This window comes from Nomascus leucogenys, chromosome 13 (genome assembly GCF_006542625.1).
Source record: "Nomascus leucogenys isolate Asia chromosome 13, Asia_NLE_v1, whole genome shotgun sequence".
Lineage (NCBI taxonomy): Eukaryota > Metazoa > Chordata > Mammalia > Primates > Hylobatidae > Nomascus > Nomascus leucogenys.
Genome location: NC_044393.1, coordinates 20,772,838 through 20,790,569, shown reverse-complemented (window position 1 = coordinate 20,790,569; position 17,732 = coordinate 20,772,838). Strand labels below are relative to the sequence as shown.

Here is a 17,732-nt window from a genome sequence, read left to right as displayed (position 1 = left end):
AATGAGTTTGGCAGGTTTGAGGCATGGTAAGGCCAGGGTGGTTGGAACAGAGTGTGGGAGTGCAGAGTAGGACAGGAGGTCAGAGCGGTGGGCAGAGCACAAGCCATGCAAGGCCTTGAGGCCCTGGTAAGGAGCATGTAGTGTAGTCTAAGTGTGATGAGAAACACAGAAGCAGGGATTCCAGTAAGGAGGCCCCAGAGGTCATCCAGGTGAGAGAAGACGGTGGCCAGGACCAAGGCAGGAACCGTGGAATGGTCACAAGCAGTCAAATCTTTGACACATTTTTAAAGCTGCCCTGGCAGCTTCCCTCAATGTTAGGAGTGAGGGAAGATGAGCATGATGGAAATGCACCAAATCCACACTGGGCATATATTTCATGCTGCTCACATTTATCCTCAAGGATCCAGACTCAGCCAACACTTTGTAACACTCATATAGTTAATGCATAAGGTCATAGCTAATTTAACAGACTGCTCTTTGACATTAAAAAGGAAAAAAAAAAAAAAGAGGCCAGGTGTGGTGACTCAAGCCTATTATCTCAGCACTTTGGGAGGCCAAGGCAGGAGGAATGCCTGAGGCCAGGAGTTCAAAAACAGCCTGGACAACATGGTAAAACCCCACCTCTACAAAAAAATACAAAAATTAGCATGCATAGGGTGGTATGCACCTGCAGTAGCAGCTACTCGGGAGGCTGAAGTGGGAGGATCATTTGAGCCCTGCCAGTCAAGGATGCAGTGAGCCATGACTGTGCCACTGCACTCCAGCCCTGACAACAGAGCAAGACCCTCTCTCAAAAAAAAAAAAAAAAAAAAAAAAAAAAAAAGCTTTTAAAACGCCACCACCAGGAGTCCTGTACTATCAGCCATGGTCAACCCCACTGTGTTCTTCGACATCGCTATCAACACCGAGCCCTTGGGCCGTGTCTCCTTTGAGCTGTTTGCAAACAAGATTCCAAAGACAGCAGAAAATTTTCGTGCTCTGAGCACTGGAGAGAAAGGATTTGGTTATAAGGGTTCCTGCTTTCACAGAATTATTCCAGGGTTTATGTGTTAGGGTGGTGACTTCACATGCCATAATGGCACTGGTGGTAAGCCCATCTGTGGGGAGAAATTTGATGATGAGAACTTCATCCTAAAGCATACAGGTCCTGGCATCTTGTCCATGGCAAATGCTGGACCCAACACAAACGATTCCCAGTTTTTCATCTGCACTGCCAAGACTGAGTGGTTGGATGGCAAGCATGTGGTCTTCAGCAAGGTGAAAGAAGGCATGAAGATTGTGGAGGCCATGGAGTACTTTGGGTCCAGGAATGGCAAGACCAGCAAGAAGATCATCATTGCTGACTGCAGACAACTTCAATAAGTTTGACTTGTGTTTTATCTTAACCACCAGACTATTCCTTCTGTAGTTCAGGAGAGCACCCTTCCACCCCATTTGCTCGCAGTATCCTAGAATCTTTGGGCTCTCACTGCAGTTCCCTTTGGATTCCATGTTTTCTTTGTTCCCTTCCATGCCTAGCTGGGTTGAAGAGTTAAGTTTATGATTATGAAATAAAAACTAAATAACCAAAAAAAAAGACAGGCTCTGTTTGCTGGATCCTGTTTTGGACCATAAAATCAATCTCCCTACTCCTGGGGATAATCAAGATAGCAGCTGAATTGTGTCGAATATGCTGTGATGTAATAGAGAGAACTTAGAGCTAGGAGGCAGGTGCTCCGGGCAAACCTGAGCACATCACTCAGCCTCTCTGGCCTCAGACGCCTCACATACAATGAAAGGATCAAACTGGATCCCCTGGAGGTTTCTCCTAGTTCAGGCATTCCAGACTCTCTATAAACTGCATTATCACAGGGACCGGAGTCAAGGACAGCAACTAAGACTCGACAAGCAAGAGATGAGAGCCCCAGTTCCCCACCTAAAGCCCACCACGTAGAGCAGAGCTCAGAAGATTAAATGAGAAAATATCTGGAAAGTTCTAGCAGATGCGAAGAGCTCACTCCATGAGAGCTGCCAACACATGTCTAGTTAACAGAGAGTTAACAAGTATATATAGATCACCAATTTTCAACTCCATTATACTTGTCAACTGAAACTCTTCTGAACACACTGTATTTTATTGATGACTCAAGTACCCTTCAGGCTCAGGAAGGAGCCTGAAGGTCACGATTATAATCTCTAATTAGCTTTGTTCTGGAGCTGTGTGGGAGGGCTGGTTAACCAGAAGTTGCAGGTACATGAGTTCTGGATAAAGAATTGCTACCTCAATGGATGAAGAACAGATTTTGTTCATTTACTGAAGTGCTTGTTAATTGTGAATAATTACTGGAGGGTGTACTTTAGCCATTACCTACACATATAAATAACCATTTGTTCCATGACTCCAGGTTATTAATACGCTCCCAGGGCCGTTCTGATATAATGCCGGGAGAAATGTGGGACTTACATCCTCTATGTGAATTTTTGTTTGGCCTGACATCAGAGGATGCTAGGAGAAAAAAAGAAAAACTCTACTGGGATCCAGGTTAACCTGAATTAGTGAAGGTTTGAGCAACCAGCATCCATAATGAAAACTGCTTAAGGCCAAGGTATTTTTGGAAGCTGCCCCCCACCCCCCAACAAAGGATTACAAAAGAATTAAACTCTGGGATACCTTAGATTCAAAGCAGCCTCCCGCTGGCTTGAAAGACTTCGGCCTCCTCATTAAGGAGAAAAGCAAGAGGGTGGTCCTGCTGTTTACCAGCTGTCCTGGACCTGGCCTCCCTCATATCATATGCTGGGCTTAAGGGGATTAAGAGCGAGTGAGTGGTGCAGAGGAATGGGCCAGACAGGGAGGGGCAGCTCAGACCCAGCCATCTCACAAGACAGCAGGTTCTACACGTCCCCTAGAAGCAAAGTCAGCTCAGTTCATCACTTGACCCGCCATCATCCCTGACTCCTGTGGCCACTCTCAGCTTTTCTCTATCATCTCAGGGCTCTGCCTGGAAGTCCTCCATCTGTGCACATCACCTCGCTTCCTGACCAGTGTCCTTCCTTAGCTTTAGCTATGCCATGTGGTGTTGTTTGAATTGTGTCCCCCTAAAAGATACGTTGAAGTCCTAACCCCAGTTCCCTGTGAATGCTACCTTATTTGGAAATAGTCTTTGCATATGTAATTAGTTAAGGTGAGGTCATACTGGATTAAGGTAGGCCCTAAATTCACTATGATGACTGGTGTTCTTATGAGAAGAGATGAAAACACACACACACACAGAGAGAGAGAGAGAGAGAACATTATGTGATGATGGAGAGGGACTGAAGTGACACCATCTATGAGCCAAGGAAGGCCAAGAATTGAGGGCCACCCTCAGAAGTCAGGAAGAAGCAAGGAAGCATCCTCCCCAAGAGCCTTCAGAGACAGGATGTGGCCTTGCAGACACAGTAATTTCAGACTTCTAGACTCCGGAACTATGAGAGAATAATGTTTTAAGCCACCCACGTTGTCAGCAGCCTTAGGAAATTAATATACCATGCAATACAGCCACATTCAAACTTTTCTGTTCAGCCACCCTTTCTTCAAATAAAAGTTTACAAGGAAGTTTAATAAGATATTGGAAGAACTCTGATTAATGTAGGATGTGGAGAGGGAGGGGTGAGCAGGATCTCAGGCCTCTGCCCTCCCCTTCTCTAACTCGGAAGCTAGGGGCAGGGCGGCAAGGACCATGACCAACATCCCTCAGGTTCCAGAAAGCAGTTTGGCATGAGAATTAGCAAGCAAGCATACAGCACAGCTTCTCCTGGACTTGAAACTCAGCTCTTCCCCATCCCAGCTGTGTGATATTTGACAGTTACTTATCGGGGCCCCAGTTTCTTCATTAGTAAAGTGAAGACAAAACCACCTGCCCGATGCAATCACTGTGTAGCCAAATGGAGATCCTGTTTGCAGAGCACCCACCCTGGCCCTTTATCATAGGTGGAACCATGTCCCCCCTCCGAAATTCCTATATTGACGTCCTACCCTCCAGTACCTCAAAATGTGTTTATACTTGGAACTGAGAGTCTTTAAAGAGGTGATTCAGTTAAAATAAGGCCATTAGGGTGAGCTCTAATCCAGTATGATGGGTGTCCTTATGGGAAGAGGAGATTTGGACACAGGCAAGCACAGAGGAAACACCATGTGAGGAGAGAGCAAGAGGCAACTATCTACAGGACAAGAGAAGCCTCGGAAGAAACCAGATCCGCCTACAGCTTGATCTCAGACCTCCAGCCACCAAAACTGTGAGACAATACATTTCTGTTGTTTAAGCCCCCAGGCTGTGGTGCCTTGTTATGGCAGCCCAAGCAAACTAATACAACCTGGTACAGAGGTCATGCAAGAAATGTTAATTTCCTCTCCATTCCTATGTGCCAGACTCACCTGCAAGCATTTTTTTTTTTTTTAGATGGAATCTTGCTCTGTCGCCCAGGCTGGAGTACAGTGACGCGATCTCAGCTCACTGCAACCCCTGCCTCCTGGGTTCAAACAAGTCTCCTGCTTCAGCCTCCCGAATAGCTGGGATTACAGGCGTTCGCCACCACTCTCGGCTAATTTTTTGTATTTTTAGTATAGACAGGGTTTCACCATGTTGGCCAGCCTGGTTTTGAACTCCTGGCCTCATGGAATCCACCTGCTTTGGTCTCCCAAAGTGCTGGGATTACAGCCATGAGCCACCGTGCCCAGCCACTGGCAAGCATTTTAATCTGTCACATTTGATTAATTCTAGATGCACCTTCTCTCCCCATGTCAACATCTCTGAAATGGGAATGCATCTGGTAGTCTCTGGGAGCCAGGCCAGATGGGCACCATGACACAGTTGTCATTGCCATGCATGCTCAACCCTGGTGGGGATTCCCTGTGGATAAAGGCAACTCTCACATTTGCACCAGCAAACGACTTGCAGATCATTGAAGGAACACAAGTCCTGGGCGCCCTCTGCAAACCTTCTATCAACACCTCCTGGTAAATTCTAAAAATTCCAGCAGCAAAATTTGCAGAATGGGCAGCTTGGGGAAAAAAAAAAAAGATTCGGCTAGGAATTGAATTGAGAACATTTCTAAGAATAACTGCACCGTGAACACCCTTGGTGGCACTAAGGACAAGATGACGTGGAAAAGTGCAGGCATTGACCACTGAGTCAAAAAGTGGTTCAGAGAAATTGAATTCTGAATGTGGAAAAGGTTTAGGAATCCTTCCATCAATTTATTTTGATTATATTTCCCTTTTAATGTATGCGAATGCCTGATATATGATACAATCTATGTCTAAATGAATTTTAAAGAGCTCTTTCAATAAGCATAAAATAAAAATTCTAAGTGATAAACTCTAGTTTAGATAGCAGCATTTTTTTCTTTCTTAGTGATGCAGAAACTAAAAGTACATCTTACAGTTAGTGGTCAGTGGCTTTGGTTTGATGAAATATGATATTAATTGCCACAATAATTTTAGGCTTGAGGTATGGTTATCCCCATTTTACAGGTGAGAAACTGAGGCTGAGAGCCTACACGAGCCCAGCATCACACCGCTAGCCACACCAGGCCAGGATTGGGAGCCAGCCTTGTACCTACGGGCACTTGCCACCTGGCTGTGCCAACCCTCTCAAGCTCACCTTGTCTGCCCCCAACCTAAACCTGAATTCCAATCCTGAATCCAGCCTCTGGCAGGAAGTTATTGCCAAGCAGTTAAATTAGTTGGTTTTCCATGCATATATAATGGACTCTTAGCAGTAAATAAGGCTTTTATGGGTGGCAGATTTACGCATTTTTATGGTGCGAAAGGAAAACTTGCCGGGTGCATATTTCTAACAGGTGCTGCCCCTCACACCTGCATATGTAAATCACAGTCGTGTGACATGGAAGCGTGGGGGACCCGCCTGGAGGCCTGGTTTACAAGACTGTCAATAATCCCAGCCTAAAAAAGCCTGCATTGCACAGGGCAGAATCTACTGGGAGCACTGGGTTGAGGACTATTTACCAGACACAGCTCAGCTACTGCGAGGTCATAAAGATAATGTTCCAGAGGTTTCGCGTGGTCTCCAGGACATAGGGCGTGGGCTTTGCAAACAGACATGAAGTATGTTACTGAGAGTGGGAGGGGAAGAAAGAGAAGCCATTCCCAGGATGGCAGGCAGAGCAGGAATCCACAGGGCACTCTGGAAGGAAGCAAAGTCTTGGAGTCTAGGCTTTGCATCAGAATCATCTGGAAGGCTTGTCAAAATACAGACGTCCGGGCTCCCCCCTATAAATGCTGACTTAGGAGGTCTGAGCTGGGGCCTGAGATTCTGTATTTGTCCCAGGAGATGCTAAAACTGCCAATCAATGAATCATGCTTTAAGTATCATTGCTCAATGCCTAGATTATATTTTGATCAAAGGCACAAATATCTCACATATGATCTGATGTCCAGAAACAACCAGGAGCCCTCCCAGGGATGTGATAGCACAGTGATTCCAGGTGTGAAGAGCCAGCCTCGGGCAGCCTGGTTGTTAGGAGCACGGACTCCAGAGGTGCCTGGAGAACTAAAGGTAAGTTGCTTGTCCTCCCTGAACCTCAGTTTCCTCCTCTGCCAAATAGGGTAATAATAGAACCCTTACGATAAGCTTGTTGTGATGGTTGAGTTATTCCAGGCAGGGTTTTCTCTGCTCAGTAATTGTGAAGCCAAGTGATGGGTCGAGGGGCATTAATTGTACTATTATCTTCATCTTCTGTGTTTTATTTAATAATAAAAAAAGTTTTTTTAAGAGGCAATGCTTGTACACACACCCAGCTCACAGAAGGTACATTTCTATTCTCTGTCCCCCAACTCCGGCACATGCCACCCCCCCAAAAGTAGCCTGGAAAAATTTCTCTAGAAACAAATGTTCATATGACAGGAAGTGGGGACAGGCCAACTAAGGGAAGTGCTGGGTTTACTTGCATTTAATTTTATTTGCTTCAAAAGATAAACAGTAGGAGTGATGAGGGGAGGTTTGGATAAATGAACAACATCTTCCACTGCCTCTTTCTGCTTCTATTGTGATCTCTTGCTCTCTGTGAGTCTTCCCTCCTCATCCTCTCCCTCCTTCTCTCTCCTTCTCTCCTTTTCTTTCCCTCTTATCCCTCCTTCTCCCCCTCCTTCTCTCTTTTTTTCTCTCATTTTCGACATATGTATCTGTGAATCTGTGGAAGGAAGCGAAAGCAATTTCAGAACAGCAATTTCAGTTTTTACCCCTAGCATTAGCACCCTGCTCCCAACATTTCCGTGCTTGCTTACTATTTTTGTGGGATAGTCTTGCAGAGTGGTGGAAAGAGCCCAGAATTAAATCAGACACCCCTGGATTTGGATCCTGGCTCAGCTTCTCACCAGCCGTGTGGCCCTGGATAAATAACCCCTCAGAATCTCAGTCCCCTCATTTGGAGAACACAGGTGACATGTTTGGGTTCCCCTGAGAGCACAGCCTGAGTGTATTCATCCATTTTCTATTACTTATATCAGAATACCTGAAATTGGGTGATTTATGAAGAAATAGAACTTATTTCTTATAGTTGTGGAGGCTGAGGAGTCTAAGACTGAGGGCGTGCATCTGTTGAGAGCCTTCTGGCTGGTGGTGCAGAGTCCCAAGGTGGTGCAAGGCATCACATCATGAGGGGCACTTGTTTGTTACAGCAGCAAGCATAACCCAAGCTAACCTTCCCTGCCCATGGAGAACTCTCTGCCAGTAAGAGAAATGAGGCATGCACCCAAGTGTCTTAGTACAGAGATAACTTACGGGAACTTCAGACCCTGGAGGATGATTTCTCACGGTGATACCAGGCTGTTCTGCCATGTGGCACAACTGCAGGAGGAGCCATTCACATTTTCTATGTGAACAGCACTCCCCGTATTTGTACAACCTGCCACCCTGGGCAGGATTCCCAGAGGAGTGGGCCTGTTGCTGAGACTCCAAGGATGAGTAGGAACCCCACCCATGGAGATGGGGAAAAGCCACTGCAGCTGGATGAAACAGAAGGGACAGAGACACAGCATATGGAAAACCAGAGGCATGCATGCATGCAGCAGTAATAGCCACCAGTGTCTACTGAGCAGGAACGATAGGCCAGACAGTGTGCTAAGCTCTTTACATACATTAGCTCACTCAATCTCACAACAGCCTGTGCAAATTCAGACACTCTGGCTCCAGAGCCTGTGCTTTAAATCCCCCAACAGATCCTGCCACTATCGCTAACATTGGTACAGCACTTTACAGTTTACAAAACTCTTTTGGACTCATGATCTGTTTTCATCATGGCAACAGAGCAACTGTTCCCATTTTACAGGTGAAGAAACAGTACTAATGGTCTTGTGACTTGTCAAGGTTACACAGAGAGTAAATTGAGAGGCCAAGACTTGAACCCCATCCTCTGGCCTTAGACAAAGAATGCCACAGCAAGGTGTCTGCAAAGCAGCCTCTTTCCTCCTCCCTGCTCTGCACGGAGGTGAGGTGTCTATATTTAGATCATTACAAGGAGCTGCTGAGAGAATGTCCTCAGGCTATGAATTCAGCCTTACACGCAAATTCACTGCAGATCCAGGAGAAGGCCAGGAATAAATGGGTAGGAGAAGGTCCTTGACTCCAAACAGAAACTGAGCTGATCAAACACAGCCTGAGCACACACAGAGGCTGCAGGAGGGAAACGAGATTAATCTCAAACCCTGTGTACTCAGAAGCTTTCCCCAGAACCCAGGTCCCACTGGCAGGAAATTGTCATTTCGTGCATTTGTTTATTTTTCCCATGTCTTCTGCCAGGCTCTGTGTTTCACTGAGTCCTTATCTTCTCTGTCCATGTCCACAGGCTGCTGGGTTGGAAATAGCCCAAAGCCATTCAGACCATTTCAGGAGCTGAGTTGTATCAAGGATATTTCTTGTGGGTAGAGCAAAGATAGGCTCCTACTCTCCAGTTGGGCTCACTGAGGCCTCCCTATTGGGGAACTGGCTGGGCTCCTCTGGCCGAGATGCCTACTACTTATCAAAAATGCATGTTCCCCCTACTGTGGTATAGAGTTGTCTCTGAGGAACACAGCCCAACCAGGAACTACATTTCCCAGCTAACCTTGCAGCTAAGTGAGGTCATGTGACCTGTTCTCACCAGTGGAATATGAACAGGGTGATAGGTGTCTCACCTGAGCAAAACAGCGAGTGGATGTGCTTTCTCCACATTCTCCCTCTGCTTCTGCCTGGATTCAGACCCTGGGGAATGGTAGGGCCATAAGATGAAAGGAAACTGGGTACCCATAAAGAGAAAATACTTGTGTTAGTTTACCAAAATGATGAGGGTTATTTGTTACAGCAGCAAGCATAACTGGAATTAATATAGCTTCCTTCCTGACTCTTGGCAACTTTAGCTTCCTATGGAGACAGGGATTGGAATACCACTTGTTCCCCCAAAGAGAGCTGTAATCTTCTATTGTTCCCTGTTGTGTGCTGGCTTCACCCTCACACCTGGTTTCCTGCCTCAGTTTTCCTGAATAGAATAGTAGATTCCCCTTAAGAAAGAGCTGACTGTTATCCAAGTCCACTTGGGACTGACTGCCCAGCCTTGGTCAACATCAAAATGGGCTAAGACTCCAGTGTTATAATTAATGCCCACCTACCCCCCAATTCATGTGGCCACTGCTCAGCAACCCTGCTACTGTATTTGGTCCCTTTGAGGTTGCTACTGGCTGGGTTTGGGCCCACAGTCTCTACCTGTACTGGTGGCTTGATACCAGAACCTTGGGAGAAGAATGGTGTAAGAGGAAGAGTGCATTAGTCCATTTTCACGCTGCTGATAAAGACATACCTGAGACTGGGCAATTTACAAAAGAAAGAGGTTTAATTGGACTTACAGTTCCATGTGACTGGGGAAACCTCACAATCATGGCAGAAGGAAAGGAGGAGCAAGTCACATCTTATGTGGATGGCAGCAGGCAAAGAGAGGATGAGAATCAAGGGAAATGGGTTTCCCCTTCCCAAACCATCAAATCTCATAAGACTCATTCATTCACTATCACAAGAACAGTGCAGGAAAGACCAACCTCCATAATTCAATTACCTCCCACCGGATCCCTCCCACAACACATGGAAATTCAAGATGAGATTCGGGTGGGGACACAGCCAAATTGTATCAAAGAGCATGTTATACAATCAGAAGAACCTCAAACCAACCTACAATTTCCAGGATGAAGTTGTGCTCCTCTGTTAGACCAAGAAGCTCTCTGTGCACTGCCCTTACCAACTGTTCAGTCTTCTCCATCTACTTTCTCCCAACAGCCTGGTCCAATTTCTGCTCTCCCAAATGTATGGCACTACCTAGCACACTACAGCCATGCATATGCTGTTCCCTCCATTCAGAATGCCCTTCTGACATAAAGTTCAGAGCCTGGCAGGGGGTAACTGCTGGTTTTTGCCTAGTCAGCATCCCTCCTTCTTCTTCTGGAAACATAAACCCATGTGGGGAACCTAACCCATGAGGTTTAATTAGGGTTAACCCTACTTCCTTTCCCACCAGAGGGGTAAGCATGAAATTGTTTGGGACTGATCTAGGAAACTTAATATTTTGACACCAGGAAATATCAGATCTCTTTTTTTCCTAAGATGCATGAAAAATTTAAACTTAGGTTCTTCAGTAATAATCTGTATTTGAGAATGGAATTTAAAAGTAGACCTCATGGGAGAATCACATGAACCTGGGAGGCAGAGGTTGCAGTGAGCCGAGATGGCACCATTGCACTTCAGCCTGAGTGACAGAGTGAAACTCCATCTCAAAAAAAAAAAAAAGTACACCTCAGAAAAGAGGCAAGAGATAAATTTCTGATTCACTGCTTGAGCACCTTGCTGTAGACAATGTTGGTACATCACCCAGACTCCCTCTACAAGGCCAGTGCACCCATCTGTAAGTGTCAACCAGGAACTGCTAACAGCTTATAGTTGTACCCTTGTTTAAAGACTTGCCTCAGCCAAAGAGAGCCACTTTTCCCAGAAATTCTGAAAAGGTTATGCTCCCCATGCCAGAGGGAGCTCCCAACCAATGCCTGATAAACATGGGGGTACAAAAGGCGAATCCTCTTGCTTTGCAGTGAGACAGCTCTGTGATGTTATTCCTACTCCAGAGAGCCCAATGCGACCAGGCTGAAGCTGGACTCCAGCTGAAAACACATTCTTCGTCAGCTTCTTCTCCTTCCCTGTCTGGCATAAAAAGTCACTTCCTTGCAGTTACTGCTGAAAGCACCTCCTCAATAAATCACTTGCACAAGAATCCCCATCACAAGTTCTGCTTGTAGTGAATCCAACCTAAAATACCCCTGGATCAAGCCATGCCTGAAGTCAGGCCATGGACTTCCTAACCCCTAGAGCACACAAATTCTCTTTTTTTACTTAAGCTGGTTGAAATTGGCTTTCTGACATTTGGGCTTGACCTTGGAGACCTCATATTTAGTGAAAAATAAACATTCCTGCAGTGTCCTTTATTCTCAATCTCACCTTCATCATCAGCCCAGAGTGAGGTAAGCCTGCAGCCTGCTGGCTCCCTGGAGAGTCATGTGCCTAGCCTATGCAGGCAGACACACCCCCACACCCAACACCCCCAAGCTACAAACAGAAACTGTCACACCTCCTCACACACATCTTGGTAACTTTACTCATGTGTGATTCTAAAAAGAGTTTCCAGATCGGGCCAGATTTCAACTGCAATAAAGAGGACCAACTGCTTAGCCTCTCTTTGGTCTGTGCTGAATACAAATAATACTTGTATTTGTAATAAATGTTTAGAGAAAACCCGCTTCAGTCCTCAGCTTTAAAGAGTTGTGTGCCTTTCAAGGATTCTTGCATCTGACTGTTATAATGCTGAGATTGCTGGCTATTAGGATCTGTCCTAAAATCCTCCAAGATGTTGGCACTGTATGTTATTAGAAAATTATGGTGTTTTGCTGTGTCGCCACAAAAAGAAAGATTAAACAGAAAGCAGGGTTTAATAAATAAAGTTGAAGGTTGCTGAGCAGAATAAAGGAGACTACTCTTCATTCCTATGGCCAATGCCTTTAAAAGCCCAGAATGAATTACACATACCCCAAACTCCAGACCCACACATCCCCAGCATTTTCAGTCCTTGTCTCTCCAAGATAGGCTGTTACAAGTGACTTGGGTGTTAATGTGTGCTGTGAATTTCAGTTGACATTGGATTTAAACCTCAGGCTTTTCATCCAATCTGCGTACATGCATTAAAGCTGCTATTTATTGATATTATCTTGCCAAATTCCTATCAAGCCAATAAATCATTATTATCATCCTCATTTTACAGAGGAAGAATCCCAAGCATAGAGAGGTTGGATAACCTGCCCAAGGCCACGCCATCAGTAAATGATAGAGCTGAGATGTGAATGGAGAACCCTCTGAATCCAAAAGACATACTATGTTCATGAAGTTACACTGCCCTCTGTGTCAAATAATATAATGTAGATTTATCTTTCTTCTCCTTAAAAGTTTGATAATTTTGCATGGAGCACTGTGAATAAAGCTGACTTTTGTAATAAAGAGTATCTTTCTAAGATGAACCTTTTAAAGTCAAGGTGGCCACAAGTCCCCAGGACCAGAATTTGCTTCATTCGGTGGCCCCAGAGCAGGATGCACACTCAGAGCCCCCCATGTGGTGCCCACTTGGAGAGCACCAGGCATGGGACCCAGGGGTCAGGGGCAAACTGCCTCATGACCCCAGAAGGGGATGTGAGGATCCCCAGTTCCTGTCATCCCTGTACCATCCTTTGCTAAGACCCCTGCTTTCTTTCTCATCTGTGAAATGGAGATCATAATGCCTCCCTGGAGGCTGGTTTTGAGAGTTAAAACTTGTGGATGTGAGAGATCTTAGCAAAGTGTCTGGCATATAAAAGCTGCTCAGTCATGTTTGCTTCTGAATCTGAAGGGGTCCAGAATACGCACTTAATCGATGAGAAATCTTAGGCCCAGACAGGCAGCAAGACTTGCCATAGCCACACAGCAAGTCTAGCTAGAAGCTCTGTTGCCTCTAAGCCCAAGGCTTCCTCCTCTTCCCTATATCCACTCCATCCTGAAGCTGGGGCAGTGTAGCACTGTCTCTACGGTGCTGCACCCAACACCTCCCAGGGAGGGCGGTTTATGCACAGGCCTCCTGACACTGAGCTAGCATAGTGGGGAGGGGAGCAGATGGCCTCGATCAGCAAGAATCTTCCTGCCTTCTTTTATCTGGGGTGGGGACTCCAACTGCCTTTTGCCAGTGTGACCTTACCTGCTACCTTCAACCTAAGCAGACGTCAGACACCTGGATAGAGCAGGGGACACCCACTGAGCAGTGAGGGCAGACGGTTGCAGGCAGGCAAGCATCTCCAGGAGGCAGAGGCCAATCAACAAATGCTAAATGGGCCACTTCCCCCCAAAACCCTGGGCATCCCATGAGCCCCAAGCTCTGCTCCTCTCACACATCATTTTTTCAAACCAGTTTGTCCATCAGTCCAAGACCAAAGGGAGTCTCAACCCTTAGCCCCTGCTCATTGGAGGCTGCCCCTGAGCCAGGTTCACCAAATACTTGCCTTCTCACTCCAGCTCCACCACCATCCCCACTGCCATCCCCACTGCCCTCCCTGCTCAAACCTAATCTCATTCCTGATTAAACTTCCTCTCCCTTCCATTTGTAATCGTGTGCAGAGATGTGAGTTTTGAAGCCCCGTATAAATATGTGCTTTAGAATTAAACTGGTTCAGCAATTCTTGACAATGATTTCTCAGAAATTAAGCCTGGACAATTTATTTGGCTGGAGCACAAAGTCTGAAACATGCATGATGGAAAGGCTGTAAATGTACTCAAAGCCCAACGGCTTCATAAATATTGGCTCCTCTGAGGGCAGGCATGCAGGCTCCACAGGAACATGCTGCCCCCTGGCAGTACTCAGGGTTAGTGCCAGCCCAGAGCCCAGAATCTCACACATCCTCCAAGTGAAACAAAACATCACCACTCCTGGCCGCAGCCCAGTCGCACTTTCCTCCACTTGGAGAGGACCCTGGAGCTTCAACAGGTGGAAGTAAATTTGTGAAGAAGGGAAAAGGATGGGATAAGTTTTTATCTGTGTGTCTGGAGTAGCAGGCACTGTGCAGCATGAGATTAAAAAGGAATGGAATACTAATGCATGCTACAACACGATGAACCTCGAAAACATTATGCTAAGCCAGACACAAAAGAGCACATATTGTATGGTTCCATTAATATGAAATGTCCAGAATAGACAAATCCATGCAGACAGAAGGCAGATTAGTAGTTGCCAGGGGCTGAGGGAGGAAGGAATGGGGAATCACTGCTAATGAGGTTTCTGTGTGGGGCAATGAAAATGTTTTGGAACTAGACAGTGGTGACGGTTGTACAACATCGTGAATGTACTTAATGCCATGGAATTGCACACCGAAAATGCTTAAAATGGTACATTTTATGTTATGCATATTTTGCCACACACAAAAAAATTACAACCAGGTGCGGTGGCTCACGCCTATAATCCCAGCACTTTGGGAGGCCAAGGTGGGTGGATCACGACATCAGGAGTTCAAGACCAGCCTGGCCAAGATGGTGAAACCCTGTCTCTACTAAAAATACAAAAATTAGCTGGGCGTGGTGGCAGATGCCTGTAATCCCAGCTACTCGGGGGGCTGAGGTAGAGAACTGCTTGAACCCAGGAGGCGGAAGTTGCAGTGAGCGGAGATTGCGCCACTGCACTCCAGCCTGGGCAACACAATGAGACTCCATCTCAAAAAAAAAAAAAAAATTACAAAAACAACCTCAAGTCTCATTTCTTGCCCTGACTCCCCGTCCACCCCCTCAGCATATCTCAAAGTCCTAAACATTTCTGAGTATCCCCAGAGGGTTTTTTGCTGACCTGTGGTATCTGCCAATTCCTTCTCCTGGCACCAGGATTGCTGCAGCCCTGCCCCCTGCACCTGCCGAGAGCTTCCACGGCTGCCACCTGGCTCTGTGGGGCATCTGAGAGTGGCGAGGGGACTGATGTCTGCCCCAAGAGTGTCACCTCTTCTCCTGCAGGAGCTGTTGGCATGAAAGCTGCGGATTCCTTGTGCTCCAGCCTGTGGAGGTTTCTTGGTGGTCTTAGTATGGCTACCTTTCTACAGAGCTTAGGAATGGCCCACAAGCGGGGCTGGAGGTCTGCTTGGAGACAGACACTGCATCTGGCTCAGAAGCTCCTTTCTGGTTTGATCTGCCATCCTCAAACCAGACTTGTGGATCTAGAAAAGATCTCCCCAGGAGCTCCTAGAATCCATCTTTTGACAGAACCCTGGCAGGCCTGTCCCCTTCCCGATCTCCATCTTCTTGACACATCAAATCCCAGGCAAGCACCCGTTTAGTATTTTATTTAATCCTCATGCATATGTGAAACACAGATTCTTATTCCCACTTTATTGCTGAAGAAACAGCCTCAAAAAACAAGAGCCACACAGGAAGTTGATGGCAGCATCAGAATTCCAAACCTGGTCTGTCCAAATTTTTCCTAGACCCCTTGCTGCCTCTAGGGGCTGGGTTCCCACAATACAACAAGGATCAGAGGCAAGGAGAACTCTGGGAGTCAAAAACTACCTCTCCTACCAGCCTGGGAGCTCAGAGAGGGCAGGAGTGGGAGATTCATCTTTGGTGCCCAAGGCCAAGCACAGAAGCCCCCAAGTTAGAGGCATTAGTGATTGTTTGCTAAGATGAACTAGGCTCAGACCCCACTGAGGCTGAGATAACAGAATGGGGCTGGAAGAGAAAAATTGACCTGAATCTTTGCTTAGAACATAAGATAAATGATGAGTTAAAACTGGTTGTGGGGTGGGCATCTTACTCTCATCAACTTTGGTTCTGGGTCATACACACACACACTCTCTCTCTCACACAAATCCAGCCTCAGGTTTTCAAAACAAAAGATTAAAGATATTGTTCTTAATACTCCCATTGTACTACCCATCTACTCACACCTTGAGCAGTCAAACCATTTTTAAAAGGGCTAAAGAGTTGCTCAAAATTCTTAGATTCACCTTAAACAGTTAGAATTAATTTTCTCTGACACATGTTGAATGACAGAATTGGGTTTCAGAAATGATCCCGCCAGGTCAGGGTGGTGGGCCAAACTGAACAATGGAGTTCAGAAAGGAAAAATATGAATCCCACACTCAGTTCAAACACTGTGCAGGTATCAAATGGACAAGGTGTGACATGGCAGTGGAGCCACGGTGTGACTTGGATGCCCAAAGTGTCTGATTTTATGTTGGACAATACAAACGCAAGTACAGTGCTCAGGATGAGGGAGGTGAGAGGGCCCATCTCCCATCAACAGTTCAGAGCATGCTGAGGTCTTCAGTAAGGAATTCCGCACTCCCCTCTTAAAAGGAGCAAGCTGGAATCTTTCCAGAGAAGTTAGACCTTTACTTTCTTCTTCAAATGAACACGGTTCTAGTTTTTTTCCCCTTCTCAATTTCTAGCATCATCATGTCCTCAGACTCCTAGAGAGAATCCCTAAAAGGACTGGCCTCAACCATCTCTCTCACTTTCTGCTGCTGGCATAACCAGGGGCTGCCAGTCCTACTTCCTGAACATCTCCAGCACCCTCTCTCCCTTTCCAGCCCCTCTGTATCTTAACTTGTGTAGTGGCCCTATACCTGGGCCCCCAGCATACCCCTAACTTCTCATTGTCCATTCTTCATATCATGTTTAACTCCTTCGTCCTATCCCCCTGCAAGGTCATCTCTGGCCCCAATCATGCACAGGATAAAGTCCAAACAGCCCAGCATGGCCCTCTCCTACCCTCCCTCCCAGCCTGTCTTACCCTCTTTGCCTCACAATGTCCTAATCTCATACCAGGGGGTCCATCTCTCTTTCTGGCTTTGAAGGTGCCATTTCTTCTGATGGAAACACTGCTGGCCTCCCATTTCCCACCCACAGAACTCTGACTCTCCCTTCAAGGCCAGGCTCAGCCATTCCTTCCTCTGGGAAGACACAGGCAGTATGGTCCCTCTGTCTTTCAGGCTCCTGAGGCTCCCTGAGTTAGCCTTATCATATTGCTCTGGACCTGTGGATGGGTCTATCTTTTCTCCTAGACTAGATATCATTGAGAACAGACCAACTCCTATTCATCTCATAACCCCCTGTGCCTAGCACAAGTCTTGTACACAGTACTTACCAATTAGTGTGCTTAGCATGAATGGATGCATGGATGGACGGACACATGGATAAATGCATGGTTGATGCATGGATGGAAGCATACTTGGATGGATGGGTACATGGATGGATGGGTACATGGTGGCTGCATGGACAGATGATTACTATGTCTGTGATCAGATTCAGCATGACTTCATACTAGCTCTGTCAATTATCCACTCAATGAGCATAGGCTCCAGGGTAGGCATAAGCTGTGGGTATGAATCTGCCATTCCCTCTGTTGGTCTCTGTCCCTTTGAGCCTTTCAAAATGGAGGCATCTCTCTGCATTGATTTGGATTCCAGGGTTGGAGGATTCATGTTTCTTCATACAAGACCCTTGACCCAGTGACCTGTTCCAGCACTGGAGGAAGAGCTGGCTGCAGTGGACTTGCCCAGAGGCATTATGTTAGTCTGCACTGAGAGACCTCCCTAAGAGGTCATAGCAGTTTGGGTTCTCCAGGAAGCAGACCTGTCTACACTGTCTTCAGGCAAGCAGGGCAGTGCTTACTTTACAGATTCGGTGGGT

The 17,732-nt window shown here is 46.4% G+C and overlaps 1 pseudogene; it reads left to right on the top strand.

The window, feature by feature from the left end:
• Positions 1-852: 852 nt before the first annotated feature.
• LOC100587434 lies at positions 853-1,362 on the top strand (annotated as a pseudogene).
• Positions 1,363-17,732: the final 16,370 nt, after the last annotated feature.